The sequence below is a fragment of the Sinohyriopsis cumingii genome, chromosome 12 (assembly GCF_028554795.1).
Source record: "Sinohyriopsis cumingii isolate HCF-2022 chromosome 12, ASM2855479v2, whole genome shotgun sequence".
Taxonomy (NCBI): domain Eukaryota; kingdom Metazoa; phylum Mollusca; class Bivalvia; order Unionida; family Unionidae; genus Sinohyriopsis; species Sinohyriopsis cumingii.
In genome coordinates, this window is record NC_142972.1 from 63,039,399 (window position 1) to 63,052,509 (window position 13,111).

Here is a 13,111-nt window from a genome sequence, read left to right on the forward strand (position 1 = left end):
GTAACCTTCCACGAGGCGTTTAAACTCGGGATCGGTTTTCATACGGTGATCGTACCCGTGTTCCCACATTTCCACCACTTGGTATCCTTCCTGTTCTAACTTTAGGCGCCGCTGACAAGTGTCCTGGTACAAGTCTTCCATGGTTCGTTGCAAAAACTGATTTTTAGTGCCACGGTCAGGGTAACAGACGGGACATCCGTGAAATAAGCAACCGTTAAACTCGTACACGATCTTGGGGTTTTCTAAGTCCCAGCCATCGACCGAATACGTTCCGATGGTCTTTTCGCCCCCTCCGTTGCGGGCATGCTGAATCCACTTGTCTTCCTTGTCGCACAAGTAATGTAACCAACGTAGGGCTTTGACCGAGTATTGACGTTTGACATAGTGGGTCGTTTGAGGACTGATGACAGCCACAGTGTTTTCAGGCATGAATCGTTGTCGATACACTAAGGAACACGCTTTGGCAATGGTGCAAGCTTCTTTCAAAGGATCGACCCCTCCGTGTTCCATGAACAGTTCTCGAAATTTTCCACAGCAACGCCGTAAAATGTCCACGTCGGAACGACAATACTTTAGCATTTCTTCCTGAAAGTCGAAAGGGTCCGAGGCGTGAGCCTCGTACCAAGTGTAGAAAGCTTCTCGTTGATCGGTACGCATGTTGTCGGGGTCGTAATAGTGAGCCTCAGGTAAATGGGGTAGAACGGCATGTTGATTGGCTTCCGTATTGAAAAAGTGAGGAAAGTACCCTTTAGCCATATCTGTCATTCCAAACGTTTTAGGCATTCGACTCAAAGGCATGGCCAAGTAACTCATCGAATCTTTAAACTGCACTTGTGCCACTTGCATGAAAATGATTTTGGCTCCGTTCAAAGTCACTTTAGGACGCTAGGTGCCTAGTTCCGTATAGTATCTGAGAAGAAACTGTCCATCGTATCCGGAGAAATTGTGAGCCATCACTGTGACATGACGATGACAATCTCCGTAACGTTCGATGTCCTCTTGGCTCCACGTCTTGTCGATGGGATCTAAGACCCATTGGGCAAAATCGGCTAACGTGTTCGGTCCTCGAAAGATTTTTTCACGCCCTCCAGGAATCTTGCTGCAGTGAGGGCAATGACTGAAGATAGGTTCTTGAATGCACTTCTCGCACGCTCGATGAGCCACGCAGAAATTAGGAATGTGAATGCCGGTCTCTTGCATGCATTCGAAATCGAAAAAGATGAAATTGCTTTTCTTCTTGTGACCGTCCTCTTTCTCTGGTGGGGGTTGGTATTTTTGCACGTAGCATTGGTGTTCCAAGTCGACGATGTGGTGACAAATGTGACATTTTTTCTTTCCTCGACATACGTGTGCCTTGGTACTGTTGGTACGTATGCCTTGTCCACACGTCGGGCACAATCTCAGGAGTTGACAAGCACATTTCTTCTGTGAACCTTGTGTTTTCAAATGTTGTTGGTAACAGGTAGGGCTGACAAACGTGCGCAGACAATTCGAACAAGGCACTGGTTCTTCGCTCAGACAGGGTGGAGAGGCCAAACATCCTGGGCATTTCCATCCACAATGCTTGTGTTGCTCTCGATTGTTATAACCATAATCACATTTCCCACAGTAATATCTGTATCCTAGGAATCCGGTGATAGTGGTAATGGTATCGAAATGGTCATCGTGATAATAAACATGAATGTATTTTCCGGCCTTAAAGTCTTGGCCTCGAAACAACAGAGGTCCGCGCATTTCTTGAGGGTGCACTTTCAAGGTGTAGCGTGGAGCTAGGGCATCTTGCAATTTTTGCATCTCAGGAATGCCACAGGGTGTGTCTTTGGACAGACCAGCTTGTTGCAACAGGAGTTCTGCTTCGTTTCGTTGTTTGGCTCGGTCCGATTGTCGAATAGTTTTCCAGGCTCTTTTCCATTCTATCGTGTCGTTCTTGTTGGCATAGGTTCGTCCCACCACGATGGCTCGAGCTAAACACATCTGGTCTTGAGGGTTGTTAATTCGGACGAGACTTGTTTTGGTGTTGCGAAGGTCGTCCACCAATAACATCTTTTTGCGTCCAGTCCCTTGAGGAGGAGAGACGTGGGCCATTTTCAGTGTGGCTTTACCATCGGTGATGTCAAACTGGTCATTAGATTGTTGTACGTGTTGAATCTTGTCCATGACTTTGAAAGGGGTTAGTTCTGCGGGTCTGCTAAACTCGATCCAAACAGGGGATTTCAAACCGTCGTGATCTATGGATAGTGTCAAGCGATCGTCTTCTTTGGGTTGACATTGTCGCTTGAGTGCGGTGAGCAAAGAATCCCACATCTCGGTGATAAACCCTTCTGCTTTCACCAATGGTACGTCGGCCTTGAAATCTTTAAACTTCACCGTGTAGGTGTAAGCCGTGGTTCTAAATTTTCTAGAGGAGCGCTTTTCCGTCTCTCGAATGGAATAGTACTTTTCAGGGTTGACTAAGGGTGGTGAACTTGGTTTAGAGGGTTCTGATTCTGGTTCACTCATGTCCTCTTCAAAATCAGTGGCATGAATTTGTGCCAAGATTTCAGCCCTGGTACGAGGCGATAGATCACGTTTCTGCCTCTTACTTTCTTCTTCTTCTTCTTTCTTCTCGAATGAATAGGATCGTTTCATCTTGAGTGAAAAACGTCAAATGACTAAAGTTTAAACACCATAGACTAATTTATAGTCATGACAAACCAGCGTATATAAAAGGGTGTGTGTCTTGTCCTTTCACTATTCATTTCACTCTCAAACCGAGCACAACGATGGAAGAGACTACCCAGATGGAACGTTTCGTCAGAGTTTTGCGAGGGGTCATTATAAAATTCTCTTCAGACCAGCCTACGGACTACTCTCCTTCCTTTCGAGATAAAAGTCAGGATACTTGCTATATCTGTCAGAAGAAAGGGCATTGGTCTTCAGAGTGTCCAGACCGTCAAAAAAGAAAAAAAAAACAGGGGCTAAAAAAGACAAAAGTCAAGATACCTGTTATTATTGTCAAGAAAAAGGACATTGGTCTCCAGATTGCCCAAAAAAGAAACAAGAGGAGTCAGAAGAAAGGAAGGATTCTTCAGAAGAAGAGAGGGATTCTTCGGAAGAAGAGAGGGATTCTTCGAAAGAAGAGAGGGATTCTTCAGAGGAAGAAGAGGAAGAAAGAAGACAATTCTATTTAAAAGAGGCAAAGAAACAGGAGAAAAAAAGAAGAAGGGAAGAAAATGAGGAAAAAAAAACGGTGAAGAAATTCAAAAAACAGAGAGACTAAACAAGGAGAAAGAAGAAGTCAATGAACTTTTAATTAAAGTGTTCTGTTGTGAATTGTGAATTGGATTGTATCTATGGAGAAAAGAATACATTAATGATATAAGGTAAGTGTCTTTGAGTTTTGATTTTAAAATAAGAAGCTACACTCACGCACTCATACACAGACACGTACTATAAGGGTAAAATGGGTGGGGTTTATTTTTGAGTTATTGGCAAATTGAAATTGTATTTCTTTTCGAGAAATGTGGGTGGCCCTGAAAAGGGCCTTTTTTTTTTATGGTGTAGGAGTGAGTTTAACCAATCAACTTTAACTGCCTTAAGCCTTTGCCACGGCCAAGGCCTACTTCTGATGATTGGGTTGAAATCACTAAGGGTGGTACGATAGGCTTAGTCACAGGGTTGGCGTGTTTAGCTCGGGAAGGTCGTATTCTCTTCGGTCGTGATAAAGTAGTCTGATACATTTGTTTCAGACTTCTTAACTCCGCTAAAATGTCCAACAGTACCGTAGCCGTTTGATTTTCACCCTCTTGTTTCTTTGCTGCTACTTCTTCTTGCTGTTGTTGCTGTTGTTTTTTTCTTACCTCTTCTTGTTGCTGTTGCTGTTGCTGTAGGAGAAAAGCTTGTTCCGCTTCCTTTTGTCGTTGCATAAATTTCTCCAATTCTTCTTTCTTTCTCTGTCTAAATTCTCCACTTGCGGTAATGAAGAATGAGACGAAGGTTCCGGAACAAATTCTTGCGAGGTAAGAAAATCCACAAAATCCCAATGTACCACTTCTGAAAGTAAGTCCGGGTTCCCTTGGGCGGTCTCCCCTGCTGGTGCACCCCAATGGATCGTTTTCTGAATTTCCGTCATGTTGAATCACTGTCGCATAGATTGACTGCACACAAGCGCTAACGAATCTATATAGACCACGTGACGTCACAGACTAATCTCTTCGGATTGGATGTGGGCTGACTGAATTTTGTAACGCGTGTTTGGATTGGTGAATGAACTCAATCCGTTTCAATCCTACCTCTACCTATAAATAAGCGCAGTTCAGTGCATTGATTCACTTGTTCTCGTCGCTTCAAGATGTGGACCGATGTGCAATCTTCTACGCTTGTGTCTTCCATGATGTTCCGGACGGACATACCCATGTATGTCCGATCCAAGTGGACCGTTGTCCACAGGACAAACACCAGTCTGTGGATACGTAGGATCTACGTAGAAAGACAAGGATGCCTCAAAAGAGTCCTGATTTACGGTCCTACAGTGAAACGCAGCCTAAGGACAAGAAGAAGACCAATGCGGTGCCCTTTATGTTAATGGATACATTAACATAAACCCAAAGGCCCTTTTCAGGGCCAGCCATATTTCTCGAAAAGAGAATGACTTTATTCAATTGCCTACCCCTTTTTAAAATTTAAATTTAAATTTAAATTAAAAAAAAATTAAAAAAAAAATCCCATGTTCAATTCCCCTTGAGGCTAGAGTGGCCCAGGGTTTTTTCTCCATGTTCAATTCCCTTTGAGGCTAGAGTAGCCCAAGACTATTTCCCATGTTAAATTCCCCTTGAGGCTAGAGTGGCCCACGATTTTTCTCCATGTTAATTTTCCATTGAGGCTAGAGTGGCCCAGGGGTCTCTGTAATGCTAATTCCCATTGAGGCTAGGGTGGCCCCATTCACTACTAGTAATCGACCTGAAATTTAAGAATGTTGTCACTTTTATAAGACAAAGTATTTTATTTTATAAATGGCTGTCGTTGAATCAAGGGCTTAATTTGATTTACGTACAAGAACGTTTGGGTTTTGTTTTTAGCTTTTGTGGGGCTACCTTTTATATATAATGTATTGTTTTCGTATATTTTAAGGTGTTAACGGACTCCTCTTATAGAGCAGCATCAAATAAAAAGAAGTTCTTGGGTTGCAAAAAAAAACTTTGGCAAAGACGGAATTAAGTCGAGATAGTATTTCACCACTCCTTCCATATCACTGACTGACTTTGGAAAGAGACGATTCAGATCAGTAAATGGTTTATATCAAGTGTTCTTGCTTATGTTTTCTTTAATAATTCCTTTCGTGTCTTTGTCTGTGACTTTTAACGATTTAACGAAATTTTCGCCTCTAGAGTTATTTTGCGGGGTCTGCCTCTGAAACAATATACCATGCTTGCATCAACATCCAATGTCACAAAATTATTTTGTATTAGTAAACACCCAATGATTCATATGGAAGGGTATACACTATCATTGTGTTATGTAATGGTTAAATGATGACACGATATAAAGCAACGGAAATGCCAAGAACATATTACGCGCGAGCGGCATACAAATGTGATGACATGTTTGATGAGTGTTAATGATGTCAGCAAGTTATTCATTAATGTTCAGACATTTCTTAGGGAATTCTTGGAAATGTAGTTTTAGATCACTAAGCGCCAGACTTGTGTCTGTTACTACTTGATTCTAAAGACGAACCAATGATTTCTTCACGGTAATTATGTAAGTGCCTGTAAGACGGAGATTAAATCTAACGAAACTGTATGCACTTCATAATCTGAGTTGCCAACAAGTTTTGAGTACATCAACTTGAGAAAATAAAACATTATAACAATATACCTGGTTACTGTTAACCACATGAATTCCACCATTTGATCGAAAAACGACAAGCTGAATTAGCTTGTGCCAAGAAGGTGTTTATTTTTTATTGTTTTATCTTTTTTTATACTCGCTCATTAATTGACCAACCGCTCCGGAGGCATAGTAATTAGAGCGTCCACCTAGGATGCGGGAGGTTGTGGGTTCGATCCCTGGCTGAGTGATACCAAACAGGTTAGTGTTAGGACTGTTCGGCCTGGTGTCAGGATAATGTGACTGGGTGAGACATCAAGCTACATGTCTGCGGCATGATGCTCCAGTGTTAGACATCACTATTAACTGCCACAATGCAGACATCTTAGCAATATGACTAAGCAATTGTTAAACTACGTTCAAAATCCAAATCACGCACATACACACACACATTAATTGACGAGTTTCTAAAGAAAACAGGATGCAATCTCATGTATTAACATTATGCAAAGTTTTTAATCGCGCTTTTACAAGTTCAATGAATTCTTACTAATATGAAAGAAGTAAAATTATTGTGAATTCGTTCATTAATTTATTTTCTTCAGAAATTCATGGGCATTTAATCAAACTTAATTTTTTTCTTACAATGTAATGATGGAGTTCATTAAATTCAGCAGTGGTAATTTGTTGTTCATTGGTCTGATAAATGTCAGGAGTATTGTCATCAGATTAAAGGCCATACTCAGGAGTGATCCAGTTCTTTAAGCTCCAGATTTAAAACAATCATCTAAAATGCCAGTTGATATCAATTTTGGAGTATTGATCCACCAATGTGATGTTAATTTTCAAAAGAAGTTACCCAGCATCAGAGAAATTATTCTACAATCGAGAAGGAATATTTGGATTTAATCATGAATTTTCGACACTGTGAAGTGTATGTTAATTCAGATCATTCTCCGGTTGTTTTATTCAGTGCTCTCAATGACTTACATTCTAACACAATGAAAAACAAAAATCAAAAATTGAGTTTGAATTTGATGTTGCATGAATACAACATCGATATCTGACACTGCAAGGGAAATTAAATTTACTGACACGTGGGTTGTCAATCAAATGAAATTACTATATTGCTTTATGTTGTATATGTTTTGTATCATTTATAAGACGTATTCCTATGTAGGTTTAATTATATATATTCTAACTAATATGTCAATGAAAGCTTTGTTGCATAACTATTTTTTTTTCTTTATTAGTGGAGGCGATATGTATATCTATGTTATGTGTGTTATATTCATTATTATATATGCAAAAGGTATTTTTCTAAAATTCTTATTAAATAACTAATTATTGATAGTTGCGGATTTGTACTCAAGGTTGATGCCATTTCTTTCCAGCAACCAATTTAAATTGTCCGAATATGAGTAAACATGTTATTGTGGACTTTTCGAAGTTGGAAGCTGTAGAAGAAATCTTGATGACAAATTTGATGGACTTCCCAAGGTAAAACCAGGTGACATAATTCCTGATTACCTAGCTGCTAGTATACTTGACCTTGCTGGCATTGATTACGAAATGATTTATCAAAGCCTCAATATGCTTTCTGAATTACGCTTCAGCTTTTATGTAAGGGATGATTTAATGGAAAGTAGTTATTCACAGAATAAACATCAATCTCAGAAGATGCAATTAGGTGCGATCATTTGAGAGGATTTATTTATTTATTATTTATTCATTGCAATTACAAAATGCTCCTGCATTTGGATTTAATAGCTGTATTTGAATTATTTTGAATTCATTTAAATATATTTTGGATTATGTCAGTGTGAAAGCAGCTAACACATCAGCACAATATATTTAACTTCATTTCGATAACCACTGGACTTCATTAGGAATACTCGATTCATTTTGAGTTGTGACATACCTTGTAGGACTGTTTATGATTTCATAATGTAAGTTATTTATAATTGTTTATTTTCTATGCTAGGGAACAAATTGTATTTTGAATTTGACAAAACATGTTGGATTTCATTGTTCTGTGATATTCATTTCAAACTAAAGAGTCATAAATTTATATCAGATGATGTACACAATTTATCCATTCCTATTTTAATATCAGTCTGTGGAATTACTTTTAGTTGTGTTCAGTTATACGTTGATAGGAATCTATTTAAATTACTCATTGCAATTACGAAGTGCTCGTTGACATTTTGTACTCAATTGTTACATTGTAAATTAATGAGAACGTATTGAAAGACATTCTGGATTGTATCATTGTGGTACAAAACTACTAACGGTACAACAGCATATTCAAGACTACTGGAATTCATTCGAAACATTCTATGCGTTTGGAGATGTGCTAAAATCTTTATGAATATTTGGGATTAAATTCACAATACTGTAAGTTCCTCTTAAAGGTTAACTTTGCATTCTATTGAAAGAAATTGTTTCTGGGGTTTTCTAAACTTGCTGTCTTTGCTTCTTTCTGGTATATAGATTAAAACCATGGACACGTAACAAAATATGAAAGATATTGTAAGTGAGTCCATAATGAGATGCAAATTAAATAAATTGACAAATTCGAGAAATAAGCGCCCAGATTTATTTTCATAATGTTTCGTTCTTGACGAAAACTAGTGTGCATACAACCCATTCTCATCGTACAGTAGTACTGCGAGATTTATTTCCCTTTTGATGAACTGTTCTTGGCAGGATCTGTTTCCTTTTAGTAGTGGTACGTTCAGGCAGAAACGTGAACAAAAAATGGGCTGAACGGGTCAAGGACACCGGAGCTACAATAAACGATGTTGCCGAGTTAGAAAAAACACTAAGATTCCCCATAACCGTAGCAACGATAACAGGGGAAGTATTATACGAATTGAAATATAAATCGCAAGGAGCTCCAATAAATATCATTGATCATAACGCTTACGCTTAGACCAGTGGAGTCACAATATTCCAACGAGATAGAACTGTAAGATTTTACCCCCCGGAATTTTCCGGGGAGAACTCTGGGAGAAACATGTTTGATTTTATTAATGAGATAGGTAAAAACCACCCTGTGTCAGTGTGGTTATTTTTGAGTCCAGATAATGAAAAATATGATCAATTTGTACGCGTTAACGGTGAAATATACCGTAAAGAATCTCTTCATGAAACAATGAGAAAACTTGCACAGAGATACTCAAAAGATACTGACCGATTACTAACTAATTGTTTCACTGTCCCATCAGTTGCAGCCCACGCTGCCAGAGAAAAAAATTCATGGAAGCCAACCCGAAGTTAGTTTCTCGAAGATGTACAATTAAGTTGTTGTGAATACGGACACGGCGGATTGTGGAATACCAAGTATAGTTACAAGGAAATGATATCAGTTGATATGGTTGCGTGTTATCCAGGAAGTTTTCTCGGGATGGGAGAATGCTCCGGATACTTTAAAAGATTTGGACACCCCACAAACTCGATGACGCGAGTGGCCATTAATGGACCATTACCCGATTTTGACCTAACAGGATTTGCTCGTGTAGCGTCATTTGAATTCGCTAAGTGTCTTCATGTTATTTGTTATGTTTGGTTTGGTCGGCACTTTAGTGAAAAGCGCTGGGCACCAATAGTGTTGTTAAGAGATATGCTTGATTGTAAAATATTGATATCGTTGACGGTCAGTGAGGCAATTATATCATATCGGGCACAGACTGAAGTTTGGTTACCAACACCTGAACTGGTTGATTGCGAAAGTGTTGATTACAGTACATTAATCGCCAACCTCGAGGAGAAAAGAACCGCGAAGGATCTCGGTAGAAGAATAATTGGCAAGTTTACTCAAGGCGGTGCATATGATCATAAACGACATTATGCACGACTAATAATGGATGATGCTGAATACGATTTTATAATCGCTGATGCAACTGCGAGAGATTATTTGTAAGTCGAGAAAACGCTTACTTATCTGACGGAACTCGGCTGGGTACAATTGTAAGTTATACTGATGGCGAGTCACCTCAGTATACTCATTTAAGATCTTCGATGCTAGGTTATGTTTCCATCAACTTGCTATCGATGATAAATAGATTCCCTGACACTGCAGTTAGAGCTGCAACGGATTCGTTTTACATCAACAAGAAATACCTGAATTAGGTAACTCGTTTTACAACTGATGATCCATCATGGGGCTCGTGGAGAATAAAAGAAGAAATGGTATATGATTATTGTGAGTCTGCAGATGTTGAGATCAAAGACAGTTATTATAAATCAGAATTATCGGAAATGTCGAGTGCGCCATCCGTGTACGATCCAGTATCCAGAAAAAAGACTGTTTATCTCAATGGGCCGGCAGGGTCTGGTAAGACGACTCGAGCGATTGAATTATTTCGGAATTCAGATATGATCGTGCAAACACCTACACACAGACTCGCGCGAGAGATGAAACAACGAGGGGTTAACTCATGCACTTATCACAGCTTTTTCAGATACAGGGGCGACGCATTGACTCCTGATCGAATGGGAGAGAAATATATTCCAAGGATTATAATTTGGGATGAAATATGTTCGGTACCGTTAGAAACATTAAAAACATTTCTCGATTGGTTATTAACAAAACATACAGCTGTGATAATGTGTGGTGATCATGGCCAGCCACCGCCCTTTGTTGGTCCATCTCCACATTTGTGATTAAAAGATTTTGTTTGTTATTACGAGGAGATAATTGATGATTATAGAGCGCTTAATGCAGAATTAAACGAGTTTAAGTAATTAATCAGAATACAACCGAATAAAATTCAATGTGAAATAATGCGTAAAATAATTTCAGAGACTTCAATGAGCAACTTTCTGCAAACGTGGAGACCAAGCGACCTGATAGTTGCAAGTAGAAAGATAGTTCGTGATACACTTCAACAGCGGTTGTTTCAGTTACACAAAGAGAAATTTCCAACGTTGGCAGTGCCGTTGTGTTGTCGACCAGCTGATACGCGACGGCAAAAAATTGACGTTAATATACCAGGACAGACCGAAAAACAAAATCTCGTATTAAATGATATTGTCACAGTTGATATCAACGCTGTTAAAGCTGCTCTTCACGCTGTTAAATACCCGTGGACGCTAGGATACGCAATGACAATTCACTCATCACAAGGATTAACGATCTCTGATACAGTTGTTTGGATCGTTGATGATCGTATCGAGTGGTCAAACTTAGTTTATTTGGCAGGGTCCAGAGTTAGAAGAATATCTCAGCTGCGAAGGATTGTTTTGGACGAGTCAATGGCTGATGAAATTAATAATGAAAACATCAATGATTTAATAAGAAAAATATTAGCTGGTTACAAACAGAGTGAAAAAAAATAATCGAGAATTTGATCTAGACACTGAATTTATCATGACACTGAGACAGCAACAGAGTAATCACTGTGCGAGCTGTAATTGTGTAATGTTGTGGCAGTACTCGAGTAAACACCCAAGACAATTCACCGTAGATAGAAAAGATAATCGTCTTGGTCATACACGAGAAAATGTGATGCTGACCTGTCTTGAATGTAATCGGCGTAGGGGCGCTGGCATCCTTGGCGCTAGCTAAGTGATCTTTGCGGTAATTGTGTATCCTCGTGAATTACTTGTAGTTGTTCACGTGTAAACCCACGCTGAGGAGCAGTTGATTCCAGTCTGTAGATTGCAGGTCTACCAGTAGATGTAGTTATACTAGATATCTTGTGCGTCGTAATACTCCAGATAGGATCAGTCGCTCTTTTTTACCCTTTTCAAGTTCACCTGGTTCATATAAATATCTCACAGTGACATTGCCCTTTATTAGTTGTGCTGAAAAATCACGTCGTTGTACGGGTATATTTTTTTTTTTTGATAATTGCGTTAATAGGTTTCATGTTGGTTGTTCGAGTTATTTCATTATTTAATGCAGCTATCACACCTGGTAATCTTGCAACCCATTCGCGTAATCTCTTGTCCTGAATGAATTCCTTCGCGTACTGATATCCAAATAACCGCTCAGCAAGTGTTCGATTAAACCGTTCAACAATTGCCTGATCAAGGTGAATTGCAGTATGTCCTGGTCTGATGTTGACATTATGTTGCTTCATCAGCGATGAAACTGAACCCTGAAATTCTTGGCCAGGATCAACCTGTAGCAGCTGTGGCCATCGTAGACCACCTCGTTGATAAATTTGTTCAAAAGCAGAAGCAAGCTCAGATGCTGTTTTAGTTGTTAACGGTTCTGCATCTTTGTATCTACTTGCAACATCAACTACAGTTAGCGCGTACTTGTATGTTATCTGACGTCTTTGGATTTTAACGTTATCATGAGGTAAAAATAAAATATCAGCCTGGTGAATTTCATCAGGAACACTAACATCAAAATGTGCAAAGTGAATTTGTTTAGGCGGTGGTTGGTAAATTTGCCATATTGCTTGTTTGGATAACCAATTTTTAGCAGTAACACGTGTAACTTTTGCTGCTTCAGCGAGTTTACTAATTGCTGCACTACCCCGCCAGTATCCTCTAGGGGAATAATAAATCGATTTCATTTATAATTAATTACCAGCACCTATCGCTAATTTACCTTTCATAGCGGATCTAACCAACCAACTAGCTAACCTTTCCTTGAGAGATTTATCAGTGATGAAATTTAACGCGTGAATTAATTTCACATCTGCGAGATGCCTATCTTGTAGATTTTTACTTTTATAAGCTACATCATGAGCATGACACGTTTTATCATAGCGTTTATTGGTTCCTCGCCTGGCTTTGGTTGGTCTTGGTTGTCAAGTCTGATATCAAGTCGAGTTCGAGGCCCGCAGTAATTATATCCTGGAAGATGTTTTTCTCCTGGGTATTTAGCCCACGGAGTCCCGGGTAGTTTTGTTAATTTTGCTGCAATATCACCTCCGTGTTGCTTTTTTTTTTTGCTTGACGCTGGCTTAATGGCCGAGGAAATAATTTTAAATTTTTTTGTACCGCATCGTTAACACTTACCCGTAACCGCTGATCTGTTATTTTTTGTTGTAATAGTTGTTAGATCACCTGTTGGGGTACGCTTCCTGCATTTCACACAATATAAATCCATATTATTTTATATATTTTCTGTAAGGAAATCACTGACTTTTCTGTAACTAGGAAACGAGAACCAGTTAAGCATCATGCAGCGCTACCAAATTCTGTTCGTATGATTATTATAGGTCCATCTGGAAGTGGTAAGACGCAGTTGTTACTTAATTAAATAATGAAGTGGATGAAGTGGGATAAGTTGTATTTGGTAGCACCTTCAGTTGATGATCAACGATGTTACGATGTGATA